The sequence below is a fragment of the Stegodyphus dumicola genome, chromosome 1, assembly GCF_044657685.1.
Source record: "Stegodyphus dumicola isolate Sdum_Otavi_A_Nest chromosome 1, ASM4465768v1".
Classification (NCBI taxonomy): Eukaryota; Metazoa; Arthropoda; class Arachnida; order Araneae; family Eresidae; genus Stegodyphus; species Stegodyphus dumicola.
This window is the reverse complement of record NC_140768.1, coordinates 130186645-130199008: the sequence shown is the minus strand read 5'-3', so window position 1 is coordinate 130199008 and position 12364 is coordinate 130186645. Positions and strand designations below refer to the sequence as shown.

The window sequence follows — 12364 nt, the reverse complement described above, 5'->3', positions numbered from 1 at the left end:
GCAAGGAATACGTCGAAGATGCTGATTTCGTGAAAGAAATTCTGATTACTACAGTGGAGAATAGAAAAAGAAAAGAAGAAATGGAAAGAATACAAATGGAGGAAGAAAGATTAAAACCAGAAAGAGAACACGAAATAGAATAAGCGAAGATTCGAGCAACTCAAAATGAAGGAAGTAGGAGTCCGACACCTTCATTCCAAAACACAGGGCGAGAAACCGAAATTTCCCTCGATAAGCTGATCAAAGGAATAGAAACACTGACTATACCAGTACTGAAGAGAGCAGAAGCATGGAATATATTTTTCAATTCTATCGAAAGAGCATTTAAGCACAAGAAGGTTCCCGAAGAATACAAATCGGAAATATTATTGAAATTAATTGGAGAAAAAGCTTCAAATGTTATTGTTTATATAAAGGAGAAAAATCTGCAAAATTACGAAAAAGTGAAAACTCTTGTTCTGAAGGAATACCAACCTACTCCTCAAACCTGTTTAGAAAACTTCAGAAGAACTAAACGTTATTCCGGCAAAACACATATCCAGTTCGCTTCACGACTAACAGCTACATGGGACTATTACTGCAAGTCAAGAGAAGTAAAGGATTTTGAATCACTCAAGGAGTTAATTATTTTGGATAAATTATTCCAAGCTTTAGATGAAGAAACAGCTGCACACGTCGCAATAGGCCAAGGAAATAAATGGCTGAAGCCTCAAGAATTAGCTACAGAATGTGATATTTATTTCACGGCCAAAGGAAAATCTTTCGACGAAGTCCGAAATGAAATTAAACGATCACCGAGATTCTCGGATACAACATGTACACAAGATAAATATATTACGCCACACATGAGAAGAGAATATTCGAAACAAGAAAGATCTCATGTGAGAAGAAAAGAATGTTATATTTGTGGCAACTATCAACACATCGCAAGAGATTGCCCAGACAAAAGAAGAAAGAATGAAACTGCAGTAAATAAGAAGGGACAGGATGATTCCAAAACTCAAAAAAATTCAAACAGAACATCAAAAGAAGAAGCCACCATAGCTAAAGTAGACTCATTCCATCTACGATCCGAATTAGCAAAACGCATCGTTAAACCACTGCAAAAAGTAGATGTTTTTATTAACTCTGAGAAAATCGAAGCTATTTTAGACTCTGGAACGCAGATAATGATCGTACATTCATCGCTCATTCCAGATTTAGAGCAGAGAGAAGGAGGTAAAATATTGCTAACACTTGCTTTCGGACAACCAATTGAAGCAAAAGTTTGCCATGTACCTATTTACCATAAAGACATTGGAAGCAATATATTTAATTTTGTGGATACATAATTGCAGTGAACGATAAGCTAAATGTGACTTGCTTAATAACTCCAGAAATACACAAACTGTTGATTAGTCCTGCGGCAGAAGAATCAAGCACAGAAAGAAATAATTACGGAGGCGAAAACTCACAAAGTTTATTCGCCAATGCACAGTCAAATGACAGCATCGAGTCCCCCCCCTCTAATGCTTTTGGAGGAGAAAAACAAAGAGGAGGAAGGGGAGTGCTTATGTAAACACAGACTTGTCGTCTGCTGAACACCTACGCGAAGAGCAAGCTAACTGTCCCTTGCTGAGAGAAGCATGGAAGCTAGCTAGCTATAGAAAAAAGGAAATTATTTATTGATCATCTGTTACATCACCAAGAAAAATATTAGGACAGACTGCTTTTCAGTTAGTGCTTTCGCTTAGTAGAAGAGCACAAGTGTTGAAATTAGCACATAGTTCCATTTTCAGTTTCCATCTAGGAATAAGGAAAACAAAGGAACGAATACAGTATTAGCGTAATTTCCGGAAGAAACACCGCGGCGTTTAAGTGTTTAAAACTTAAATTTTCAGCGGGTGCGGCGTTTCTACCCATGCGGCATTTAGGTGCACTAAAAATAAAATATTTCCTATGATGGTCATTGTACACAGTTTGAATAACTTTGTCATTGTACATAGTTTGGATGGCCTTGTCATTGTACGTAAACTGGTGCTGTTCCCCCACAAAAAACCACTCAGTTGCTTTTTGCGAACGTTATTTTGTTCACATTCTTTCCCTTGAACGGACCTACATGCCTTATTCACCCTAAAAGGGATCTCACAATAATAACTTTCTTCCCCCTTTCAAATCTGCATTCTCATCATTTTGAATGATTTTTCTTGGCATTCTGCCAGATACATATCCCATCAGTTTGGGTACAAGTATATGTTGGATAGTTTTTAAGTAAGAAGGGAGTGGAAAATTTTTGAAAATGGCACCTAAACGACACAGAAGCTATACTGCTGGTTATAAGCTTAATGTAATTTCATGTGCTGAACAAATTGGAAATAGAGCAGCAGCTCGAGAGTTTGAAGTGGACGAGTTCAACGTTGTATTCGACATTGTAGAACTGAAAAAGAACTTAAAAATATGCCACAACAGAAACGAGCCAAAACAAGTGGTACTGTAAGGTGGCCGAATCTAGAAGACGACCTTGCAAACTGGATAAAGGAGCAACGAGGAAAGGGAATGGCAATTTCGACTGTAAAAATTCCCTTACAAGCAAAATTTATAGCAAAATGAATGAACATAAATGATTTTAAAGGAAGGCGTTGCTGGTATAGCAGATTTATGAAAAGAAAAAATATTTCTGGGCGTACTAGAACAACAGTCGGGCAACAATTACCAATGGACTGGCAGGATAAAAAGCATCTTTTCTAAAATATGTGACAGATATTATTGGGAAAAAAAAAAAAAAAAAACTTCTTTGGCCACAGATAATAAACATGGATGAAACACCGTTAGCTTTCAACTCTCCTGCAAACAGAACTGTTGAAGAAACTGGTGCAAAAACTGTGTGCTTACGACAGGGCATGAAAGAACGTCATTTACATGTGTGCTAGCTTGTGCCGTAAACGGTGACAAGCTAAAGCCGATGATCATTTTTAAACGAAAAACTATTCCGAAGGTAGATTTTCCTAATGACATAATTATTTGTGCAAACGAGAACGGCTGGATGTGCGAAACAATCATGCATAAGTGGCTACAAAAAAGTCTGCCAGTGTCGTAAGGGATCTTTTTTCCAACCAAAAGGGTTATTAACAATGGATTCGATGCGTGCTCAGTTACTTGAGTCAGTGAAAAGCAGATATCAAAAATTGTCTACGACCATAGCAATAATTCTTGGTGGTTTGACAAAAATCTTACAACTATTAGATTTGTCAGGTAATAAATCCTTCAAAACTGAAGTCCGAAAGCGATGGAGTGTTGGACGAGTGAAGGATTGCATACGTATACCAAAAGCGATAAAATGCGTAGAGCATCTTATGAAGAAGAAGTTGCAAAGTGTGTGGAAATTGGTAAAAACATCGTCAATAATAGCAGGGTTCAAAGGAGCTGAAATTATAGCCTTAGATAAAGAGACTGTAAACGAAGAGGATGAATGTGATGATCTGGAAGACTTAGATCAGGATTTACTAAATCTTTTTAATTCAGATAGTGAAGAATCATATTTTGATGGCTTCATATGATGTATAATTTGCTGTAATTACTTTTTTAAGTAAAATTTAAAATTTCATTTTGTAATCCAAATTTAATATTTCCTTGTTACAACATTTTTTATAATATAGTCTGAGTATTACAAATATGGACTTCTTTAGTGGGTAAATATAAGCATATTCGTGAACGTAAATATATTTGCAACATTTCTTACCTTTAATTTATTTTTGAGCTATGGTTTCATTTCATGCATTTTTCTTAACTGATATGTCATATATCAGGACACAGGTTGAAATTTTGCAACTATATGGCCCACGACGATGTCATGCGCAATTTAATTTATTGCGGCGTTTCTGTGTAATTTTAATTTTTTTCCCACCACTTTTCTCGAGTGCTGCATTTACACTGGTGTGGCCTTTCTTCCGGAAATTACGGTTATTTTTTGGCGTGGATTAGCACAAGATTTCAAAACCTTTTGTAAAACATGCAAAGATTGTCAGTTGAAGAGTCCAGAAAAGCGATCTGAGAAGATTCCCATCACACCAGTCAGAAGGCCAGGATTACCTTTCGAAACAGTTAACATCGACGTTATTGGACCTATTGAACTTCCTTCTGCTAGGAAACATAAATACGTGCTATACCTGGTAGATCAACATTCCCGATGCCCAGAAGCCATTCCACTGAGAAGCTTGACAGCAAAAGCCACTTGTGACGTGCTTTTGGAGATTTTCATGAGAACAGGAATCCCTAATACAATAGCTAGTGACAACGGCAGTAACTTTGTTTCAAAATTAACTAAAGAATTCCAGAAAAGACTAGGTTCTCTACACCTCCTTACAGTGCTTCAAATGGATTAGTAGAAAGATGGAACAAGTCCTTCAAGCAAATGTTACATCATGTCATCAGGACTGATCCTTCAAATTGGGATAAGCACATCCCATACCTGCTCTTTGCATACAGAGAAGTACCAAACTGCACCATGGGTGTCTCACCATTTCAGCTGATGTATGGAAGACAACCAAGAGGTTCTTTAGCAGTACTGAAGTCTTCATGGTCAGCAGAAATACCTATACCATCTAATCTAAGTGAATTGGCAATGGATTACTTACAGCATTTAAAAATAAGGTTACAACAAGCAGCTGAAGAAGCCAATTTAATTGCAAGTGATAAACAACAAAAATATGCTGAGTACTTTAATCGGAGATCAATACCAAAAAATTTTAAAATCGGAGAACAAGTTTATTTACTCATCCCAGATTCAAATAACAAACTCTATGCATGATGGACCGGACCAGGAGAAATCGTGAATCATTGCCCATTGCATTCCTATAAAGTAAAACTACCTGATGGAAAGATCAAACATGTTCATGTAAATAAAATTAGAAAATTCCAAGCTAGCATCAATGCAGTTGGAGTGATATTTGAAAATGAAAAAGAATTTGGAGAAATTATAACTTTGCCAGGAAAAGATCTCTCGACCCCCTTGGAAGATTTTAAATTAGATACGAATCTAAATTTAGAAAATTTAAATCCACAGCAAAGAAGAAAATTAATAGCTCTTATCAATAAACACCAAGATCTATTCACCGGAAAGCTGAAAATAGCTAAAGTTGAAGCTCATAAAAACTAGATTAATACTCAATATGGAGAGGAAGAAACCTTACTTTTATAGGATTCCTGAAACATTGAAAACCAAGGTCGATGAAGAAGTAGAAGAATTATTGAAATTGGGACTAATAGAAGAAAGTAATGCAGAAATAGCTCATCCAGTAGTTTGTGTAAGCAAAAAAGATGGAAACATTAGATTGTGTCTAGATTAAGACACAATAACACGCCGAATAAATACTAATTCAGAAGTCAAACAACAAAAATCAGCGTTATATTTAAAAAATTTTCACAGGACTAGTTTCGATGGTTTTACCGAACCATCATCTTCAGCTGCAAAACCGCAAATGAACAAGATAGGAAATAATGTTTAGATAAGATAAGAAAGCCTGGACAAGAATAAGCAAGTGGCGCCATCTGTTGGCGAAACCAGAACTAAAACATAATTTCTCTAAAAGCCGAAGGCAAATTTGGATTGGAATTAGGATCGTTAACTAGAACAGAAAGATTTTTATGAATGTGAAATGCCTCTAGAAAATCCAGTTCTCCAATGGAAGATGTTTTTTGAATAATTTTGGCAGCAGAAAAATTGAAAGTGTGATTTTCGGACCAACAATGCTGAGCAACAGAAGACTTCTGTGTTTCCTTTTTTCTAACATATGCCTCATGTTCTTTGACGCGAAATTTTAAGGCTCCCTTAGTTTGGCCAATGTAAATTAAACCACACTGGCAAGGAATCCTATAAATACCCCAGGAATTCATATCCGGAATGGGGTCCTTGAGTATAGAAGTTGGAATTTTATTGATAGGAGAGTAAACAACCCGAAAGTTAAATTTCTGCAAAATATGTGCAACTTTATAGCTAATTGATGGAAAGAAAGGAATGACAACAGAATTTTTATAATCTCCTAAAATAAGAGTGTGGCTTTTAGTGTGTTGAGATGAGAATTTTTTAACTGCTTGATTAATAATGTTGGGTGAAAAGCCCCTGTCAATAGCTATTGCTTTTAAATAATTTAGTTCTTCATCAAGGGCTAGTTTGGAGGAGCAAACTTGAAGAGCACGGAAAACATAGGAATAAAATGAAGCTAACTTTTGTTTAGTCGGATGACATGATTTAAAGTGTGGTGGAAGGCAAACTGATGAAGGTTTACGGTAAACTGTAGTACTGAAGTTGGATACGTTACGTGTGACCAGAATGTCGAGAAACGGAAGAGAATTGCAAGTCTCAAGTTCAAAAGTGAACTGAGTAGCAGGATCAATAGAATTCATTGTTGAAAGAACTTTATTCAAATCATCTTTATTACCTTCAAACAGGGTAAAAGTATCGTCTACGTAGCGGAACCATGCCGGGAATTTTAAAGTTTCAAACAATTTTGATTCATAATAATGCATGTAGATATCAGCCAGGATGGGACTGAAGGGGGCTTCCCATGGCTAATCCCTCAGTTTGCTTGTAATATTTATTTTGGAAAACAAAATGTGTTTGTTTCAAACAGAGTTGAGTGAGAGAAATTAGCTCATCAATTTCGATGCAAGAGAAATGAAATTCGCGAAGTCTGGTTTCTAGACATCTTAATGCACCCTCCACTAGGACATTGGTGAATAATGATTTTACATCAAAAGAAACCATGAGTAAATTACGAGGAGAAATGTTTTTAACCTTTTTTACAAACTCTATTGAATTTTTTATGGTGTAAATGTCTAATAGAGTGGAAAATCTAAAAACTAAATATTTAGCGAATGGATACGAGGCAGTACCTAAATTTGATACAATAGGGCGGAAAGGAATACCACTTTTTTGAATTTTGGGAAGAGCATATAATCTGGCACAATTCGCAACAGATGGGATAAGTGAATGTTTTAAGTTGCTTGAAATGATTTGCGAAGATTTGATCGCAGTTTTTATTTTGGATAAGTCCGAAGGTGAAGGATCTTTAGGGATAGGATTATATGGTCCTTCGTTTAAGAGTTTAGTGACACCATCGATGTAAGTGTTCTTATCCATGACGACTATCTGGCCACCTTTGTCGGCCTTTGAAATTCTAACCCGGATATTGTCATTTCAAAGGCCGACCCTTTGAAAACCCTAGAAACCAGACTTCGCGAATTTCATTTCTCTTGCATCGAAATTGATGAGCTAATTTTTCTTTCCAAAATAAATATTACAAGCAAACTGAGGGATTAGCCATGGGAAGCCCCCTCAGTCCCATCCTGGCTGATATCTACATCCATTATTATGAATCAAAATTGTTTGAAACTTTAAAATTCCCTGCATGGTTCCGCTACGTAGACGATACTTTTACCCTGTTTGAAGGTAATAAAGATGATTTGAATAAAGTTCTTTCAACAATGAATTCTATTGATCCTGCTATTCAGTTCACTTTTGAACTTGAGACTTGCAATTCTCTTCCGTTTCTCGACATTCTGGTCACACGTAACGTATCCAACTTGAGTACTACAGTTTACCGTAAACCTTCATCGGTTTGCCTTCCACCACACTTTAAATCATGTCATCCGACTAGACAAAAGTTAGCTTCATTTTATTCCTATGTTTTCCGTGCTCTTCAAGTTTGCTCCTCCAAACTAGCCCTTGATGAAGAACTAAATTATTTAAAAGCAATAGCTATTGACAGGGGCTTTTCACCCAACATTATTAATCAAGCAGTTAAAAAATTCTCATCTCAACACACTAAAAGCCACACTCTTATTTTAGGAGATTATAAAAATTCTGTTGTCATTCCCTTCTTTCCATCAATTAGCTATAAAGTTGCACATATTTTGCAGAAATTTAACTTTCGGGTTGTTTACTCTCCCATCAATAAAATTCCAACTTCTATACTCAAGAACCCCATTCCGGATATGAATTCCTGGGGTATTTATAGGATTCCTTGCCAGTGTGGTTTAATTTACATTGGCCAAACTAAGAGAGCCTTAAAATTTCGCGTCAAAGAACATGAGGCATATGTTAGAAAAAAGGAAACACAGAAGTCTTCTGTTGCTCAGCATTGTTGGTCCGAAAATCACACTTTCAATTTTTCTGCTGCCAAAATTATTCAAAAAACATCTTCCATTGGAGAACTGGATTTTCTAGAGGCATTTCACATTCATAAAAATCTTTCTGTTCTAGTTAACGATCCTAATTCCAATCCAAATTTGCCTTCGGCTTTTAGAGAAATTATGTTTTAGTTCTGGTTTTGCCAACAGATGGCGCCACTTGCTTATTCTTGTCCAGGCTTTCTTATCTTATCTAAACATTATTTCCTATCTTGTTCATTTGCGGTTTTGCAGCTGAAGATGATGGTTCGGTAAAACCATCGAAACTAGTCCTGTGAAAATTTTTTAAATATAACGCTGATTTTTGTTGTTTGACTTCTGAATTTGTGTCTAGATTATCGAGCATTGAATGCAGTGACGAAGCCAGATGACTTTCCTATGCAAAACGCCATTGATTTAATGTACAGTATAGGAAGAGCCAACGTCATAACAACTTTGGATTTACTGAAGAGATATTGGGCAATTCCTATGGAAGAGCAAAGTAAAGAGTACACATCCTTCAAAACTCATCGAGGTCAATATCAGTTTAAAGTGCTACCTTTTAACTCATCGAGGTCAATATCAGTTTAAAGTGCTACCTTTTGGACTAAGGAACGCAGCAGCAACTTTTCAGAGGGTAATGAATAACGCGCTGAAAGAATTTCAACAATTTTCAAGAGCCTATATTCACGACATAGCTATATTTTCCATGGATTTCGACACTGACCTCCAAGATCTGGATAAAGTTTTCACCAAACTAGAGTCACTTGGATTTCTATCAATTCGAAGAAATGCTCGTTTGCAAAACCTCAAATTAAATATTTAGGACACATTATTGGATCGGTAAAACATCAACCGGATCCTGAGAAAATAGAGGCAATCAAGAAGCTGAAAATGAGAAAAACGAAAAGAGATCTTATAAATCTGTTAGGATTATGTAATTATTATCGCGATTATATCCTAGGGTATGCAGAGATCGCCTACCCACTCACGGAGCTCACGAAAAATAAACAACTGGAAATACTCGAATGGAAAGAAGTACATGAGTCAACATTTCAACAACTGAAGGAACGATTAGCGAAGTCAACGGAGTTGATCACCCCAACACTGCAGGATCCGTTTGTCATTCATTCTGATGCATCCCAAATCGGATAGGTGCATGTCTATCACAGCAAAGGGGGGAGAAACAATTTCCCATGTGCTACACGAGCAAGAAATTATCGAAACCTCAACAAAGCTGGCCGACTCTAGAGCGTGAAGTTTATGCTATAGTATGGGCATTGAAGAAGTTTGAATCTTGGATATTCGGTTCATCGGTGAAAATTCTGATTGATCATATAATCCTCTAGCCTTTATAGTGAGAAATGCTCCGCAATCGTCCAAATTACAACGATGGGCCATAGCTTTGCAGAAATATAATCTCGAGATAGAACATTGCCCTGGGAAAAAACTGTCGAACACAGATGCATTATCCAGACTTCTCACTTGTATAGTCAAGAATTAGATAGTTTTTCTTTGCTTTTCGTAATAATTTTACAATTTTGTGCAAATAAGATGTTTATGTAATTTGAAATAGATAGAAAAATTATTGCATAACAAATATTCGAGGTAAGTGGTAAATTTAGATATTTGTCTCCCAAGGATATAAATCATGCTGCAGCATCATTAATTAAAGAGAATGTTAAGAATAGAATTTTACATATATATATAAGAAGCTAAATAATTTTACTGTCATCATTGGAATAATACTAGGGTATATTTTAACATGTTTATAAAAGAAAAATATCCACTTGGTTTCTTTGGGTTAAGAATTGATAAATTGTTACAATAATAATAATGTTCAGAACAAGTGTGGTGAAGTTAAAAATGTGTTACCTATGTTTATATATGTTTATGTAGTAAATTGATGTGCAATTGTAGGTATTACATTGCAAATGTCTATAGTAGTTGAGATTTGAAAATTAGGGTTGAATGTATAAATGCATATGTAGTTTTTTTTTTTTTTTTTTCTTTTTCTCATTGATCGCAAACAGTTGCTAGATTTTAGTTCCCAGATTGATGATTGATTTGTAAATAGTATCAACAACAATCTTACGACGGGGGGGTGTGATATCTGGCGACTGTTTGGTGATCAACAGAGTGTGCTTGGCACATGTAGCTCTTCTCCAAGAAGGGTTAATGTATTTACTGAGAGTTGCATGTTAGCCTCGGAAGAGGAAGGTTGTAGGATTTTGCCCTGCAGTAGCAGCAATGTACTGCACTGAGTTAACTGTTATGCTTTGAACCATATTTTTAATAAATGTTCATTTAGTCTTGCTAAATGGTGTCTTATTAAACCACAAAGCCATTACAATGACAATGCGTCTGAATCATCAATCAATTAATGAATGGCGAAATCTGTAGTATGATTCTATATCTAGAAAATACTGCTACCAATAGCGAAGAAAGTGACAGAGAAGTTACTGAAAACGAGAAAATTTCTATTGATAAGTTAATCGGAATTCTCGAAATAGCAGTTACAAGACTTCAGCAATGTAACTAAACAAGAGATTATGTCTGTCTACAGAATTAAAGAGAAAGTATTAGCAAAAAAACAAGCAACTTACATTGAAAGAAATGTTTAATAAGGTAAACAAATAAATATTAAGCTTTTTTTTTTTGTAAATTTTGCTACCCTTCAGATCATAAATACTTCATTATTTCATATTTTTAATTTTATAATTTCTACATGCCATCTTACTAGATTTAAAACTGATGATCTAATATCTGGAAAAATCCCAAATCCGGAATCGCTGAAGTCCCGGCTAGTCCGGATTTCGGACTTTGTAATGTACCACAAATCATCAGAATAAAGCGAATTTTGGTTTTAATGTACGAAAGGGTGTCCCTTAGATTGGTACCAAATGTCAGTGCTAGTGCCGTTTTTCTGACAATTTTTCTGGAACACCATTTCTGGCATTTTTTTTTTTTTTTTTTTACATGTCAATGTATTTTAATCTGGTTGGATCTTTTTAGTTTCGTGATCAAGGTCTATGTGTATCACATACAACAAATCACATATTAAAAATTATGGGAATTTTAACTGTTGTTAATTGATCACTGGTTTTCATTAGATGGCTGGTTCTAAATTATCATTGTCCCATGCTCTTACAAAGAAGTATGTCTGGCAAGATTTTTTTTTTTTTTTTTTTTTTTTTTTTTTTTTATCATACTGAAGGATTCCACAAAAGAAACTTTGCTGGAGGTGACATCCCTGAAATTTTGCTTGGAACCCTTATTATCTCCAACTATCTGAAAGTCTATGATCGCCTAGGTAATCAAGGTTCCAAGCATTTGTAAATGAATCATTCTCTCACATATAAAGACCCTGAAAGTGATGTCCATACCAACAATACTGACAGCATATGGAATATCAAGGGCACCTGATTGTAAACTTTTACCCTTTCTATTGTTACTTTTCTATAAGAAATAGAAAAAGAAGTACTAAATGCATGAGATAATAGCAGTGCTAGCAGATTATGTCACAACATTTAGGAATAGTTTTTATCTGCAACAGTATATAATCTGAAATATATAAACATTCTTAACTTATCCATTAAAAATAAATTGCAAAATTATATTACATGCACACCCATTAATGTTCCGTTTCTAGTTGACACCTATCAAAATACAAGAGCAATATAAACAAATCACTACCTGTCACGTTTTGAACTTAAATAATGAAATGAACTTATTCTCCAAATTAAATAGTTTAAAGCATAGATACATTATTAATGATATTTTTCTATTAATTATGATAACTTATCAGGTTCAATGTTTCTTCTAACCTTCTTCGGAAACATACAATGACCTGACTAGGAACAGAGAGCTTACTAAAGCTATGTTCACTAATTGTAGTAAGTAGACAGGATACAGACGAAGGGTATATAAAACCCTTTATTTTTCTTTATATACAATGACTTCCGTACTTCGGAATACAATGACCCTCCACTCGGGGTCTAACGTAAAAGGTATAAAAAATAAAACTAAACTCTAATTTAACTTTAGAATAACACACGTGGAAGATCGGCCTTATAATAACAGGAAGCGTATGTAGCACAGAGACTGTGAACACTACAATACGTTTAATTTATTAGGAGGATTAAAACCTCTGGCCTGGAAGGCAAATAGCAACTGCGTAACTTCTAAGGTAAGCGGCCTGCTTCGAACTCACTGCTTC

General features: G+C 35.3%; 1 protein-coding gene across 1 annotated transcript in view; it reads right to left on the bottom strand.

Annotated features, from left to right (window-relative positions):
• SA1 (stromal antigen) overlaps positions 1 to 12364 on the bottom strand; it is a 45575-nt gene that overhangs the window by 13321 nt on the left and 19890 nt on the right. The gene's annotated exons all lie outside the window — the stretch shown is intronic.